Source organism: Sapajus apella, unplaced genomic scaffold (genome assembly GCF_009761245.1).
Source record: "Sapajus apella isolate SASKATOON/1434 unplaced genomic scaffold, GSC_monkey_1.0 scaffold109, whole genome shotgun sequence".
NCBI classification, from domain to species: Eukaryota; Metazoa; Chordata; class Mammalia; order Primates; family Cebidae; genus Sapajus; species Sapajus apella.
Genome location: NW_022437049.1, coordinates 1389443 through 1404889, shown reverse-complemented (window position 1 = coordinate 1404889; position 15447 = coordinate 1389443). Strand labels below are relative to the sequence as shown.

The 15447-nt window shown below is 44.4% G+C and overlaps 1 long non-coding RNA gene across 1 annotated transcript in view; it reads right to left on the bottom strand.

The window, feature by feature from the left end:
* Nucleotides 1-1903: 1903 nt before the first annotated feature.
* LOC116537336 overlaps nucleotides 1904-15447 on the bottom strand; it is a 16524-nt gene continuing 2980 nt past the window's right edge. The window contains exon 2 of the long non-coding RNA XR_004263078.1: nucleotides 1904-2622. This is a non-coding gene — a long non-coding RNA (uncharacterized LOC116537336). The remainder of the gene's footprint in view (nucleotides 2623-15447) is intronic.

The following is a 15447-nucleotide window of genomic DNA, read 5'->3' as shown; positions in this document are numbered from 1 at the left end:
TCAGATCCCACCTATGGCCACCTCTGCTGGCTTCGACCAAAACCTACCTGCTCTAAGGCAATTCTCCCTCATCCTCCAGAATCGTAGCGGGGAGTTGCTTCTTTCTGCATATCCATAAAGGGATTTTACAAGCAAAGACGACATTTCTGTTGCTCCTCCCTTACTTTCAAAGCAATTCCTGGTAGAGTTCAACAGAGAAGGGGGTCTGCACAGTCCTTTGTGGAGTCTGCAGGGCTGTGCATGTGAACCATGTGGGGCCAAGGACACAAAATCCTAACTATGATCTGGTCTTCACTCCTCAGGGAATGGGGCCAACTCATATTTTAGCCTGAGTCAAATAGATCTAAGTTTGAATTCTACTTCGGCCACCATCTAGCTGTATAATGTTGTGCCTCTTAATTTTTCTGAGCCTGATTTCCACATATGCAAAATAGGGATAACAACATGTATTTTGCAGGGTAGTCATGAGGCCTGCATGATTGAAATGGCCATGCTGTGTACTAGCTGTGTGACCTTAAGCAAGTCATTTAACCTCTTCATACCTCTGTACTTATGGGTGTTATGAGGTATGAGTGAGTTAATATTTGCAAAAAGCACGACTGTGCCTTGTGCATACAAAGCATCACTTAGTGTTGACTATTGTTAATATTAAGGCATATAAACTGGCTGACATGCAAAAGCCCTTCAATAAATATAAATTCTTTTATCTTCTCCTTCCCAAATCCACAGGCTCTGGCTAGAGGAGTCTGGTTTCTCTGAGGCCACCACAGAGTTCCAGGCAGCCTGTTTATCTGGATTTGAGTAGTTTTAAGTAAGTGGCCTTGGTTCACCTTTGAGCACCCAAAAAATAAAGTAACAGAGACACCTAGTGGGAGCTGGCAGCAAGTGCTCCAGCAAGTCTGAGTGCCAGTGACTGCCTGGGGTCAGGTGGAGACCTAGAGGATGGTACCGCTGTGGCCCATGAGTGTACAATGAGACCACCAGGCTTTTCGGAGCTATGCCAATGCAGCCTTCACCAGTGGGAAGCCCTGCTTATCCACCCTGAAGCTGGGTCTTGTCTCCAAGGCTCTGTTCTGAACAACCTCCAGGGGCAGAGAGTCTGTTGCCATTTCAGCTCACACTGATGGACCTAGCCTCAGGTCGTGGTGGAGGATGTAGGAGAACAGACAGGTTCCTGCTTTGAGGAGCTGGCAGAAAATGATTGAGCTTAGCACTTTTTTTTTTTTTTTTGCTGTGTGACCTTGGATAAATCATTTAGCATCATTTAGCATCTCTGAGCTCCAGTTTCCTGCTTTGCAAAAACAGAGTTAGTAATAGTGAGGATGGTTTAAAATGATGGATGTGGCCAGGTGTGGTGGCCCAAACCTGTAATCTCAGCATTTTGGGAGGCTGAGGCAGGCGGATTGCCTGAGATCAGAAGTTTGAGACCGGCCTGGCCAACATGGTGAAACCCCATCTCTACTAAAAATACAAAATTTAGTCAGGCATGGTGGTGCATGCCTGTAATCTCAGCTACTTGGGAGGCTGAGACAGGAGAATAGCTTGAACCCAGGAGGCGGAGGTTGCAGTGAGCTGAAATCATGCCACTGCACTCCAGCCTGGGCAGCAGAGTAAGACTCCATCTCAAAAATAAATAAATAAGTAAATAAATACATAAATAAAATGATGGATGTAGAAAGTGAAGCACTGAGTCCACGGCCATATCTCCTTGAATGCACTCAAACTTGTCTGATCTCAGAAGCTAAGCAGGATCGGGCCTGGTTAGTAATTGGGCATGACAAAGTTAGCACCGTGTTGTTGACACACAGAAAGCACCCAAAAAATAGTAGATAGTGTTGTCATCGTTATTATTTTGTGGTAGATAAATGCACATGAAATAATTAGGGAGTAAGTCCACACAATATTGAACCAAGTGAAAGTCATCATAGTTTATAGCAGGTGAGACGGGGCTCATTCCGGAGCTGCAGTGGTTAGATGAGGCCTCATGGAGGAGACCAGATCTCTGATGAGCCTCTGACTGCAGCAACAAACAAATCATCCTCACATTGGCTGAAGCAACTGTGGGGTGTGTCGGCTCATATAACTTGGTAAGGTTTGATCCAGCACCTTGATGATTTCACGAGGTCCCAATCTTTTCTTTTAAAAATATTCTTGTGACATAAAAACATACAAAAACATTTAGAAAACAACATAGCATTCACCTTAGGAAATAAAATAGCAAATATACTTGAGACTTCCTGATCCTTCCCCAGTTGCATCTCCCCTTCCCCTACCCTGCAAAGAGAACCACTCTCCTAAATTTGGTGTTTATACATCCCGTGGATGCATTTATGCTATTACTACATATGTGTGTGTTCCTAAACAACATATGGTAGAATTGCATGTTTTAAACCTTTTTATAAATATATCACAGAGTATGCATCTCTATTTGTCTGCTTGAGATGCTTAAAAAAATACCATAGATTTAGTGGCTTAAATCACAGAAATTCATTTCTCACAGTTCTAGAGGCCAGGAAGTCCAAGCTCAAGGTGCCAGCCAGGGAGGTTTTATTCTGAGGACTGTTCTCTAGTCTTGCAGGCAGCCACTGTTTCTCTGGGTGCTCATATGACCTCTTCCTTGCACTTGTACAGGGAGAGAAAGAGAGAGAGCAAGTGCTCTGACATCTTCTCATAAGAGACCCATCCCCAGGACTCCGTCTAAAGCTAATGATCTCCTAAAGACCCCATCTCCACACACATTCACATTTGGGGTAGAGTTTCAATATGTTAATTTGGGGGAGATGCAGATATTCGGCTCATTTCATTCCAATTCTGCCCCCCACAAAGTTCATGTCCTTCTCACATGCAAATATATTCATTCCATTCCAGCCATCCCAAAAGTCTGAATTCATTCCAGCATAAACTCTAGTTCTAAAGTCCAAAATCTCAACTAAATGTCACCGAAATTGGGTATGGATGAAAATCGAGGTACAATTCATTATGAGCAAAACTCCTCACCAGCTATGAGCCTGTGAAACCAGACTAGTAATGTATTTCCAAAATACAATGGTAGGAAGGGCATAGGATGAACATTCCCATTCCAGATGGGAGAAATCAGAAGAAAGAAAGGGTGACAGGTCCCAAGCAAGTTCAATACGTAGCAAGGCAAATTCCATTAGACCTTAGGGGTTGAGAATGATCCTCTTTTGCTCAATGCTCTGTCCACCCCCTATCCTAGCCCATTGGAGTGGTAGCATTGCCCCACCATGCTCTATGGCAACCTCACCTACACAACTCTGTGATGGCCATCTGGTCCACTGAAACTGAGAAGAAACCAACCTTGCTTCTTGGTTCTGCAGTGGGAGTGGCAGCCCTAATGATCTCTGAATTGCCTTCAGGGTCATTCTTGCCATTTCTTGAAGGACAAAGCATATTTCTCAACTGAGAAATTTTACCATCCTGCTCTGTAGAATTCCAATATCTGACAGCCTTTTTTCAACCTGTCTCACTCTCTCTGTCCCCTTTTGTTCAAACTGGCAGTGCCTAACATCTATCTCTGGCTCCTACTGAGCTGGCCAGCTAAATCCACGAGTTGCACCTATGATCTCTTTATCAAATGGCTGACAAGCCACACCCTTAGTGTTCGCTGCAGAACATGCTGCTGCTGCTTCTGCTGCTGTTTCTTCTTCTTCTTCTCCTCTTCTTCCTCCTCTTCTTCTTCTTCTTCTTCTTCTTTCTTCTTCTTCCTCTTCCTCTTCTTCTTCTTCCCTCCTCATCCTCACCCTCTTCCTCTTTCCTCTTCTTCCCTCCACCTCCTCCTCCACCTCCTCCTTCTTCTTCCCTCCTCCTTCTTCCCTCCTCCTCCTCCTTCTCCTTCCCTCGTCACTGCCTCCTCCTCTTCCTCCTCCTCCTCCTTCTTCTTCCCTCCTCCTCCTTCTTCCTTTTCTTATTCTTCTTCCTTCTCCTTCTTCTTTCCTTCTCCTCCTCCTCCTTCTCTCCTCCTCCTTCTACTACTTCTTCTTCTTCTTTTCTTCTTCTTCTTCCTCTTCTTCTTCTTCCCTCCTCCTTCTCCTCCTTCTTCTTCTTCCCTCCTCCTTTTTCTTCTTCCTCCTCCTCCTTCTTCTTCCCTCCTACTCCTCCTTCTTCCCGCCTCCTCCTTCTTCTTCTTCCCTCCTCCTTCTTCCCTCCTCCTTCTCCTTCTTCCCTCCTCCTTCTCCCCCTCCTCCTCCTCCTCTTCTTGCTTCTTCTTTCTTCTCCAATATGGACAGGCTGAGAATCTTCCAAATCTTCAAGCTCTGGGTCCTTTTTGATTAACAATTTTTTCAACTTATCTCTCTTCTCTTTCATTTTACTATAAGCAGTAAGGAGAAACCAAATGACTCCTTCAACATTTTGCTTAGCAATGCCCTCTGCTAAACATCCAGTTTCATCGCTTGTAAGTTCTACCTTCAGTAAAACACTAGAACACAATTCAGCCAGGTTCTGTGCCACTTTGTAACAAGAATCACCATTCCTCCAGTTTCAAATAAACTGTTTCTCATTTTCAGCTGAAACCTCACCAGTATTACGTTTAGCAACCGTGTTTCTACCAATGTTTCCTTTAAGGGAATCTAGGCTTTTCCTAGCACGCACCTCAAAACTCTTCCAACCTTTATGCATTACCCAGTTCCAAAGCCACTTCTGCATTTTTAGCATTTGTTATGGCAACTCCCTGCTTCTTAATACAAAAATCAGTTTTAGTCATCTTGGGACGTTATAACGAAATGCCACAGATTAAGTGGGTTAAGCGATAGAAATTAATTTTCTCACAGTTCTAGAGGCTGAAATTTCAAGTTCCAGCTGATTCAGTTTCCGGTGAAGTCTCTCTTCCTGCCTCACAGATGGCCACTTTCTCACTATGGACTTTTGTGTGTGTATGTGTGTGTGTGTGTGTGTATGTGTCTGTGTGTGTTTGTGTGTGTGCGTGTACAGAGAGAGAGAGAAAGAAAGAGAGAGAGACAGAACACATCTCTAGTGTCTCCTCTTATAAGGACATTATTCCTATCAGATCAGGGCCACACCCTTCTGACTTCATTTAACCTTAATTTCTTCCTTAGAGACCCATCTCCAAATGCAGCCACATTGAAGGTTAGTCCTTCAACGTATAAATTTAGGGAAACACACGTTCATATTCTAACATGGATTTATACGGATTAAAGAGAAATTGTAAATGGTTTGATCAGATGGTCAGGTAGTTGGAAAGAACAGGACTGGAGGATTGGGGACAGGGAAGTGTGGGAAAGTTATGTGGATGGACGCCTCAGCATGGGCAGACTGTGAAAATTTTCATGTCCCATGGGATTGCTCATCAAAAGACATCCTTTGCAGATCAGAGGAGGCTTTCAATAGTCAGGAGGACCAAATGATATACTCTATCAGTGTCAGTCAGTATATTTTCCCAGCCACCCCAGGGCTTGCTCAATGGACTTACGGATAAACTGGTCATGGCAGTGGAGATAGAGCTATGCATAAGCCCAACAACGTGGATTTCCCCTCACCAAGTCTGATCTGGCTATAGTTAAATGAATGCTTAACTTGCCAACAGCAAAGATAAACACCAACACCTGATATGATACCATTCCCTGAAGGGACCGGTCAGCCACCCAGTGGCAGGTTGATTACATTGGTGCTCTTCTATTCTGAAATTGGGCAGCAATTGTTCTCACTGGGATAGACACACATTCTGGACAAGGATTTCATTTCCCTGCCTGTGATGCTTGTGCCTGTCTCACCACCCGTGGGCTCACAGAATGCCCCATCCATGTTCAGAGCATTCGCAAAGGCAGTCTGGTCAAGAAATATATCTCTCAGCCAAGGAAGTATAGTAGTGGGTTATTGCTCTTGGGATTCATTGGTACTTCCACATACCCGATCACCTGGAAATAAATGGCCTTATTGAAAGGTGGAATAGCTTCTTGAAGACTCAGTTGCACCACCAGTTGGAAGGCAGTGTCCTGAAGGCATGGGGTTCTGTGTCAGAAGGTGAAGTATGTCCTTTGAATCAGAAACCATTATATGGCATTGCCTTCTCCATGGCAAGAATTCATGAGTCTGAAAATCAAAGGGTAGAAGTAAAAGTGGTTCCTCTCTCCCTTATACCTATCACCCACTCACAGAATTTTTGCTTCCCATCCTGGCATCTTGGAGCTTTGTTGGTTTGGAAGTCTTAGTTCCTAAGGGGAGAATGCTTATATCAGGGGACACATCAGTGTAGGGTCATTGATTGGGAGATGAGAATGCCATCCAGCTATTTTGGGCTCTTTATATTATGGTACCATCTAGAAGAACAGGGTTTTAGCTTTTGTTTTTTTCTATTGACAGGAGTGATTTATTCCAGTTCTACCAGAAGAAACTGGTTTGCAGCTACACAATGGGGCAAGGAGGGTTATGTCTGGAACTGAGGAAATTCTCTGGGGGAGGAGAGAGTTTGGGAGAGATGTGCCGGGGCAGCATACCTAGATCATGGCTTGAGTCCACCTCTTCTGTTGACAACATGAAAAACTCAAAATTAGGACTGTCTCTGTAGCCATTTCTTTGTCTCTTTGATGTGAGCCAGGTTCCGTATTTCCTGCTTCCAGGCCCAGCCCCAGCTCAGCCCTTGGGCACCCTGGGTTTGGCCTTCTGCACCATGCTGCTTCCCATGGTGAATGTTGATGCTGCAGTGTTTACAGAGACGTTCTTCCCCAGGACCCTCCTCCCCTATGATCTATGCTTTCTCTTTCACTTACTCAAATCGAGCCCAGTTCAATGTGTTTTCTGTTTCCAATAATTTTCCCTCAGACTGCGGCTCTTCCCTTCTGGAATGAATTGTTTGCCAGATATTTCTGAGACTCTCAGGAATTTAAACTGTTCCACCCTTTCCAGCCAGAGCCAGGCCCAGTTATCTTCACTGTGAGCCCCTGGGACTCTTCTTCCCTGCTCAGGATGCGCTCAGCTCTGCTCAGGGTGTTGTCTTCTCCTTTTGGGGGTGAGAATTTGTGGGTGATTTTATTATTTTGTGGCCAAGTCCTGCTGTGGCTGGTTTGGCGTATTTGTCCATGTCCTCAGGTTTGATGGGTCTCCTGTCACCTAATTTGGTTGAAGAGGTTAGAGGTGGAATTTGTGTTGTTGTGGCTGGGGTAGTGGGTAGTTGGGGATATGTGGTCTACCTGGTTGTCTCGAGAGGTTATAGGGAGACTGGAAAACCCACGGCCACCATGACCTCATTCCCCTTGAGTTGGATTCTTAGTTAATTGATTTTCTTTCTAAGGCGCTAATATATAGATTTTAAGGCTATGAATTTATCTCTAAATTCTGTTGTTTAGCTGAAGTCCATATGTTTTGATAGATAAGGCTCTGATGTTGCTTTATTTTTAAAGACTGGTTCATTTCAGCTTTGGTTTCCTGTTAGACTCATGATATCTATTTTCTAGATTGTGTTTTCCTTGGAAGTAGAGACTACCTCTCCATACATGGTTGTATCTTTAGTAATTACGTAGTGTCAGAGCTGGAGAAAGTGCTCGATAGTTTTTGTTTTTGAAATGGAATGAAAATAATGTTACATATTCCTGTTCTCTATCTGGTCCAGCATACAAACGAGACACAGCAAGAAAGAAGGAGTATTTAACATAGTAGGTCTGGAGTTCTTGGATCAAAGTATGTTCTGATACTTCCAAATTAGTGTTAATTTGCCTAAGTATTATCTTTTTGTAGTGGCAACTATCCCCCAGGAATATTGATTGGAACAATACATGTTTTTCTTCTTTCTTAATTAATTGAAACAGAGTTTCGCTCTGTCACCCAGGCTGGAGTGCAGTGGCACAGTCTCAGCTCACTGCAACCTCTGTCTCCTGGGTTCAGGCGATTCTCCTGCCTCAGCCTCCCATGCAACTGGGATTACAGAAGCCTGCCACCATGCCCTGCTAATTTTTATATTTTTTTTGGTAGAGACAGGCTTTCATCATGTTGGCCAGGCTGGTCTCGAACTCCTGACCTCAAGTGATCTGCCTGCCTCGGCCTCCCAAAGTGTTGGGATTACAGGCGTGAGCCACCGCTCCTGGCAGGGGCAATACAGCTTTGAAGGAAAAGCGTATATTAATCAGATTGCCTTCCTTGTAGCTGAATGTAACTTCACTGAGGGAATGAGAGTTTGGATGCCTATGAAGAAGAAATATTTTTGAAGCATGGTTCAAAGCTGGAGAGCGCTGACTTGAGTAGCAGGAGAGTCTAGAAATGTTTCTGAATCCTGACTACACCTTAGAATTCTTTGGAGGGGAGTGGTAGTTTCTAAAATATTCTGGTCCTCAGGCCTGTCCTAAGAGATTGTGCTTTATTTGATCTCAGGTGGGGTCTGGATCTAATAATTGAGGGGATGGAAGAAAGTAGAGCAGCCTAGACTTAAATGTATCCGTTTTGCAGTTTTTTCGAAGAGCTAGCTATGTAGATGGCAGCTGCCTGGTGCAGCACTGTGGCCTACCCATGGAGCCTCGGAAAACGTGGCAATGCATTTACGTAGGTGTGTGGGAAACCGAGTGGCAGGAAAGGGGGCTACTGGAGGAAGATGGTTGGATAACACTGTGGACTGGGCAGGAGTGCTGAGCAGGTGGGTGGGACAGGAAGAGGCTTGCTGCAGTAGTCCAGGCAGAGGTGGCTTCAGCCACAGGCGCCCTGGATTAGATTTTCTCCCCTTCTGTGACCTAGTGTGGCTCCCCTTCATGCTGTTCTCCGGCCTGGGATAGCAGTGGCTCGGGCTGTTGTTAACAAAGCACCACAAACTGGGTGGCGTCAAAGCAGAAATGTATTGTCTCACAGCTCTGGAGCTAGATGTCTGAAGTCACTGTGTGGGCTGGATTGGGGTTCCTCCTGAGGGTTGTGAGGGAAGGCTCTGTCCCAGGCTCTCCCTGTGACTTGTTAGGGGCCATCTCCTCTCTAGGTCTCTTCACATCATTTTCCTTTCCACATATTTTTGTCCAGATACTCCCCCCGACACACTTTTTAATCTTCTTTTTTGGTATGGATTCTTGCTCTGTTGCCCAGGCTGCAGTGCAGTGGCATGATCTCAGCTCACTGCAACCTCTGCCTCCCAGGTTAAAGGGATTCTCTTGCCTCAGACTCCTGCATAGCTGGGATTAAAGACGTGCTCTACCATGCTCAGGTAATTTTTGTATTTTTTGGTAGGGATGGGGTTTCATCATGGCTAGGCTGGTTTTGAATTCCTGACCTCAAGGGATCCACCTGCCCCAGCTTCCCAAAGGGCTGGGATTACAAGCATAAGCCACCGGCCCAGATTGTCCTTTTTTTTTTTTTGTGATCATCTAGTTTATTCACTCACGTAACAAATAGTTGCATGCTTATTTTATACAAAGTCCTATATTAGTTGTGGGAATGGAGAGAAGGGAATATATCTAAAGAAGCAGACTTTGGCAACTGATTGGATGTGAGGTATATGGGAGAGGTCAAAGTTAGCTAGCTGGCTTGGTCCTGAGTGTAGAGCTGTAGTTGCACCATTACAGAAATGGGCAGACAGGCATTGGAACAGCTTGGGGAGTGAAGATGCCCATATAGGAAAGAGCTGATAGAGTGGTTATGAAATATGCCTGGATGTGTGGAGCCAGTTCGAAAGCTGGCATCACTTTCAGACTCTGAGCATCTTAGAGTTGGGTGTGATCTTATAGATCCTGTTTCAGTCCCCTCAGAAGCAGGGAAAATTGATATCATTTGGAGGTTATTGTTTGGGTTGTGGCAAATCTCCCTTTCTATAGGGACACAAGTCCTGTTGGATGAGGGCCCATCCTAATGACCTCATTTTAACTTGATTCCCTTTGTAAAGATCATGTCTTCAAATAAGTCACATTCTGAGGTAACGGGAGTTCAGAATTCAACATACGAATTTGAGCAGGACAGAGTTTAACTCATAAGAGCTGACAAAGCCAGGTTTCTTCATTTCTTTGGCAGTACCTACAAATCACCAACACAAAATGGCTGCAACCCCTCCCTAGGAGTTCGGACCGGGTCCTCCTGATTGATTTTCTGCTCTCCATGGGCAAGTCTCCGTTGATGCTTTCTCCCAGTGCTGCCAAAATGTGTCCTGTAACCATTTCCAGTGTAGTCACACCATTCTTTCTTTTATTATGCCCAACAGCTGAGTGACCTGGATGGTCTGAAAATTCTCCTGAGGTCTTGTGACCCCACCACGCACCGCAGGTGGCATCTGCCCACCCTGGAAAATGTTGTCATTCCAGGCTGCTTTATCTGAATCCTAGTTCATACACTTGTATGACTATCTATTCCTGGAATTGTCCTTAGAGACTAAATATCCTAGAGGTGTTCAACCAGTTTTCACAAATACACTGTTTTTAGAGACAGGGCCTCACTCTGTTTCCCAGGCTGCAGTGCAGTGTTGTGATGGCTCACTGCAGCCTCGAACTCCTGGTCTCAAGCAATCCTCTCACCTCAGTCTCCTGAGCAGCTGGGACAGCTGGGACTACTGGTGCATACCACGACACCTGACTAATTTTTTAATTTTTTGTAGAGGCAGAGTCTTGCTATGTTTCTTAACTGGTCTTGAACTTCTGGCCTCAAGTGATTCTCCTGCTTTGGCCTCCCAAAATTGTGGGATTACAGGCATGAGCCACCATGTCCAGTTCAAATAATCCCTTTTATTCAAATGAAATATTTGGTAAATCCTCAATGTAAAACAGGTAAAAAGAAATAAATGGATTGGAAGTTCTCATTTTTGTAATTTCTGGATGTTACATCACTGTCAGAACCCACGGAGTACTGCCATGGAGCTCCCAGTTTCTCTGTCTCAGAGAAAATCACAGTTCTCTCCAAACTCCCTGGTTTGCAGGTAAGGAAATGGAACCCAAAGAAGTAAAAAGAACTACCCAAAAGCACTCATATTGTGGAAGATCCAATGGGGAACTCTGGTATCTTGAGACCTAGACTAGTGCTCTCTATCACAAGGGCCTGTCCTCTGGTAGCCAGGACCTTAAAAAGAATGAGTTTACCATTGTTTTAGAAAGTATTTCTCAAGTGAATTCTGGACAGCATCTTGTAAAGAGGTACGATTCCCAAATAAATTCTGGAAAAGCTGTTCTATAATTCTCTCCAGCTAACTCTTGTAGCACATTAGTGTACTTAAGGCTCAAAGATGTCCTGCAGCATAGAAAGCCATTTATCTTTGCTTATTCCCAATTTTCCAAAATTCTTTTTTTTAAAAAAAGGTGTTACCTTTTCCTAGGACTGCTTGCACTCTGCTTTGGAGCCCAGAAGAGGCTTTTCTCAAGGAGTTAGTCTCTACTGAGAGCAACTCAGACATGCTAACAGTGGGTGTGAGATTTCAGGTATCATGACCTGCACCATTTCCTTTGCCTGGGAGTTGTTGGCCAGCATCTCTGGCAGGTGCAAGGATGGAGGCAGACAAGCAGGGAATTGCAGGCTGGTAGAAGTGCACGTGCTGTCTTCAGATTGCCCCACGGAGATTTCTACTTCTTGTATCTTTCGGGAGAAGAATAGCCCTCAATAGCTAGACGTGGCCAGTGGTCTGGAGATATTTCCTAGACGATTCTTTCGTTGTGTTGCCTCCTTTCTGTAATGCACACCTACTTCCAAATCCTCCCTTCAAATGCTTGCTCCTCTCCATTCCTGCCAACACCTTTCTGAGGCTCTCATCATTCTCCAATGACCTCCAGGCAGGGCACTCTGAGGTCAGTCACTCTTATCTTCCCTGGACAGTCGGTGTATGTAAATGTGTTTACCAGAATCTTCTGCAAGGGTGAAGTTCCAATGCTCCAGCGTGAGAATTTTCATCATTCCTTTAGAATCTAGGAATAAATGGACCCAATTAAATTCACAGCCACCACCAGAGGGCACAGTGAGACTCATACAGGAGTAAAGGATGTTGAATAGAGACTGCAAAAACTTTCCCTTCAAATGCTTTTATTTATTTATTTATTTCTGTTCATAGCTGGTTCACATAGTCTTAGAAACAGGCAAAGTTTGGCACAGTGACTCATGCTTGTAATCCCAGCACTCTGGGAGGCTGAGGCAGGCAGATCATGAGGTCAGGAGATCAAGACCATCCTGGCTAACACAGTGAAACCCCATCACTACTAAAAATGCAAAAACTTGGCTGGGTGTGGTGGCAAGCACTTGTAGTCCCAGCTACTCAGGAGGCTGAAGCAAGAGAATCGCTTGAACCTGGCAGGCAGAGGTTACAGTGAGCTGAGATCACGCCACTGCACTCCAGCCTGGCAACAGAGCCAGACTCTGGCTCAAAGAAAAACAACAACAACAACAAAACCCAGAAAGAAATAAAAGAAACAGACCAAATTTGAAAAGTTTGGATCTAAAACCTGGAGAGTGAAATAGTGAAATACTGTAGCTTTGCTCACTATCTGTGACTTCTTCGTTGCCTCTATTCCAAATTCGGTAGAATTCTCTTATAACTAGACTCACACCACACCATTTCAGTTGTGCCCTGGACTTAATCCCAGCCTTTCAAAGATGGGCAGGCAGAGTGTTCATAAGAGGTTTCCAGCCTTGTTCTCACAAACATGAATGCTAAGGAAGACTCCTTTATAATTAAGAGGTTCAATCATAAAGCAGGCCTGGGGGAAAACAGGGTGTATAGTAGAAGCTGTTCTGGGTTGACCTTCAAGAAAATGGGACTCTGACTCCAGCTCTGATGTGATTAACCATGTGAATCTATGATGTAACAAGGAGAGCGATGTTCACTGAGAACCTACCATATGCCACCTACTGTGTGCCAGCCTGGCACATTATAAATATTATTGCTCATTCTTATGATAAACCTGTTAGACAGGTATTTTCCCCTTTATTTAACACATACAAAAGCTGATGCTCAGAAACGTTAAATGACATGCTTAAAGACACGCAGCCAGCAAGTGATGGAACCATGAAGCCATTTCTTTGGCCACAAATCAGGTGATTTTTCATTACCTACACCTTTTCCACTTTTTGATGTTTCAGTTTTGGTACCTCATTTGTAATAAAATTCGCACTTGTTTTCCTGCTTTATTCAGGCTTGGCTAACTGTTGTCACAATCTCAAACTCTCAATGGTTGAATAAGATAAAAACCTTTCTTGTTTATGTACATGTCCAATGCAAGTCAGATAGGGGATTCTGCTCCAGGGAGTCATTCAGGACCCGGGTTCCTTCCATTTTTTGGAGCTGCCATCTTCAGAATGTGGCCTTCAAGGTCTCCATGGAGCAGAAGAGAGAGTCATACATGAGAGATTTGTATGTGCCAGGCCTGGAAGTGACACACATCACTTTCCATTTGCCTGAACTAGGTAATCCAGTCCTAACCTGTCTGCAAAGAAGTTGGGAAATAATGTTGAGCCCTGTGCCCAGGAAGAAGAGAAAATGGATATTGATGAACCTATCCCTCTCCACATCCCTATCTCATGAGATTGTGGTAAAGATAAAATAAAATAATATCTGTCAGAGTACTTTACCAACAAGAGAGATGTGGTAGTGTAAGCCTGGAGGGAAAGAGCTGTCAGAGAGAGATTGCAGATGGGAATATATATGAACAGGAATTACCATGGCCTAGTAAAGTGCTTGTTCTATGTTCTGGGTTGAGGAATAAGGAAAAAGAGACTAGAGAAGCTTTATTCATCTTCCTGAATTTATGTAAGCCTTTCGGTCTCTGGCTCACACTCCTATTTCTAGTATTCATTCATTTATTCATTCATTTATTCATTCATTTATTCTCCAACAAATTGTTACAATACCCTGGGTATTGTGCCATGTGCACACGCACGCGCGCATGCGCGTGTGTGTGTGTGTGTAATGCATCACACTAAAGAAAATCCCTTTCTGGAGCTGGTTTCAATTCTAGGAAAGACGCATTGCTGCCTGCTCTAACATGGAAGCTTTCCAATGTAATTGACTTGTCACCAGTTTGCTAGCTGGTGGGTGTGATGAAGGATGCCACTTCAAGGACTCAGCAATCACAGTAAATAAGTAAGAGTCCCTGTTTGGGGACTTTTGTAACCTGTGTTTTTGTTACCTTGACCACTCTCTTCATAGACCCATTGAAGAAATACTGAGATACCTGAGGGAAGAGATCGGAGGACAAACTCACAGGACAGGCCACCCTGTCTAGATGGTGGCTGAGAACCTCAAATATGTATATGGTCTTTGGTAAGCATTAATGTTTGACCCAAAGATCTATCCATGCACTTGGTGCCCACTTCCATAGGTCTATCTGCATTCCACTTCCCCAGATTTCCTCAAATCTCATCTTCCAGTCTGCTCCTTCCAGGCCATTAGCCAGCTGGCTGAGCCATCTAATCCTGCCATGAAGGAGTATACATCCATGTCTCAGGCCATATCCTCCCTCAATATACAGTATATGATCAAGTGTACTGGTTCCAGCTTGTCCCATTGGAAAAACAACCAATGGTTGTTCTTACCAACAACGATGGTAAACATCATCCTCCAGGGTCACTTTTGATTGGGGCAACCATGCAGCAGCAATCCCATTAAATCAACACCAAGCTCATTGAGATGTCGGGTGCTCACAGGAGGCTATGAGTGTGGATCGAGTGGGCGTCAACAGTGTAGCAGAGATGGGTGAAATGGGAGTCTGAACCATTTGTTTATATAATTTACTTAATATTTCTGGACCTGCTATAGGTTAGATCCAAATGTACCACTTCTGTTGCATGATAGATTGCTGTTACATATGTCCAAAAGTAGGGCTCCATAGGTTAGATAACACCAACTCATAATGGAAATCAGCGGACAGGGTGCCCATGTTCAGCTGCTCTGTCTCCACTGGGGTCCAGTAGTATGCCAGGAGCACTTTCCAAACAAGATAGTTCTCTCCTGTAGTGCATGGCCTTGTTTCAGAATCCAAGGTCTCTGTGCTGTGACTCTTCTATTTAAGACTGCCACATCCTTCTCTATCACAGATGCCCCTAGCACCACTGGATCTATTTGTTACATGGCCCAAGAAATAGAATACCTGGAATCACAACTTGGATTTGCTGTCCACACTCAACACTGGTGGCTTTCTGAGGCAACAGGGAACTGGGAGAGAAGTTTATACTATGTTGTTTTCAAAAATCCAAAGAAACTACAGTATATGATGTCTCCTTTTTTTTTTTATTATTTTTTAAGTGAGACAGAGTCCTTGGGCTGGAGTGCAGTGGCGCAAACTTGGCTCACTGCAACTTTTGTCTCCTGGGTTCAAGCGATTCTTCTGCCTCAGCCTTCTGAGTAGCTGGGATTACAGGCATTTGCCACCAGGCCCAGCTAATTTTCTGTATTTTTAGTAGAGACAGGGTTTCACCATATTGGCCAGGCTGGTCTCGAACTCCTGACCTCGTGATTCGTCTGCCTTGGCCTCTCAAAGTGCTGGGATTACAGGCGTGAGCCACTGCGCCCAGCCTGACGTCTCTCTTTTTTTTTTTTTT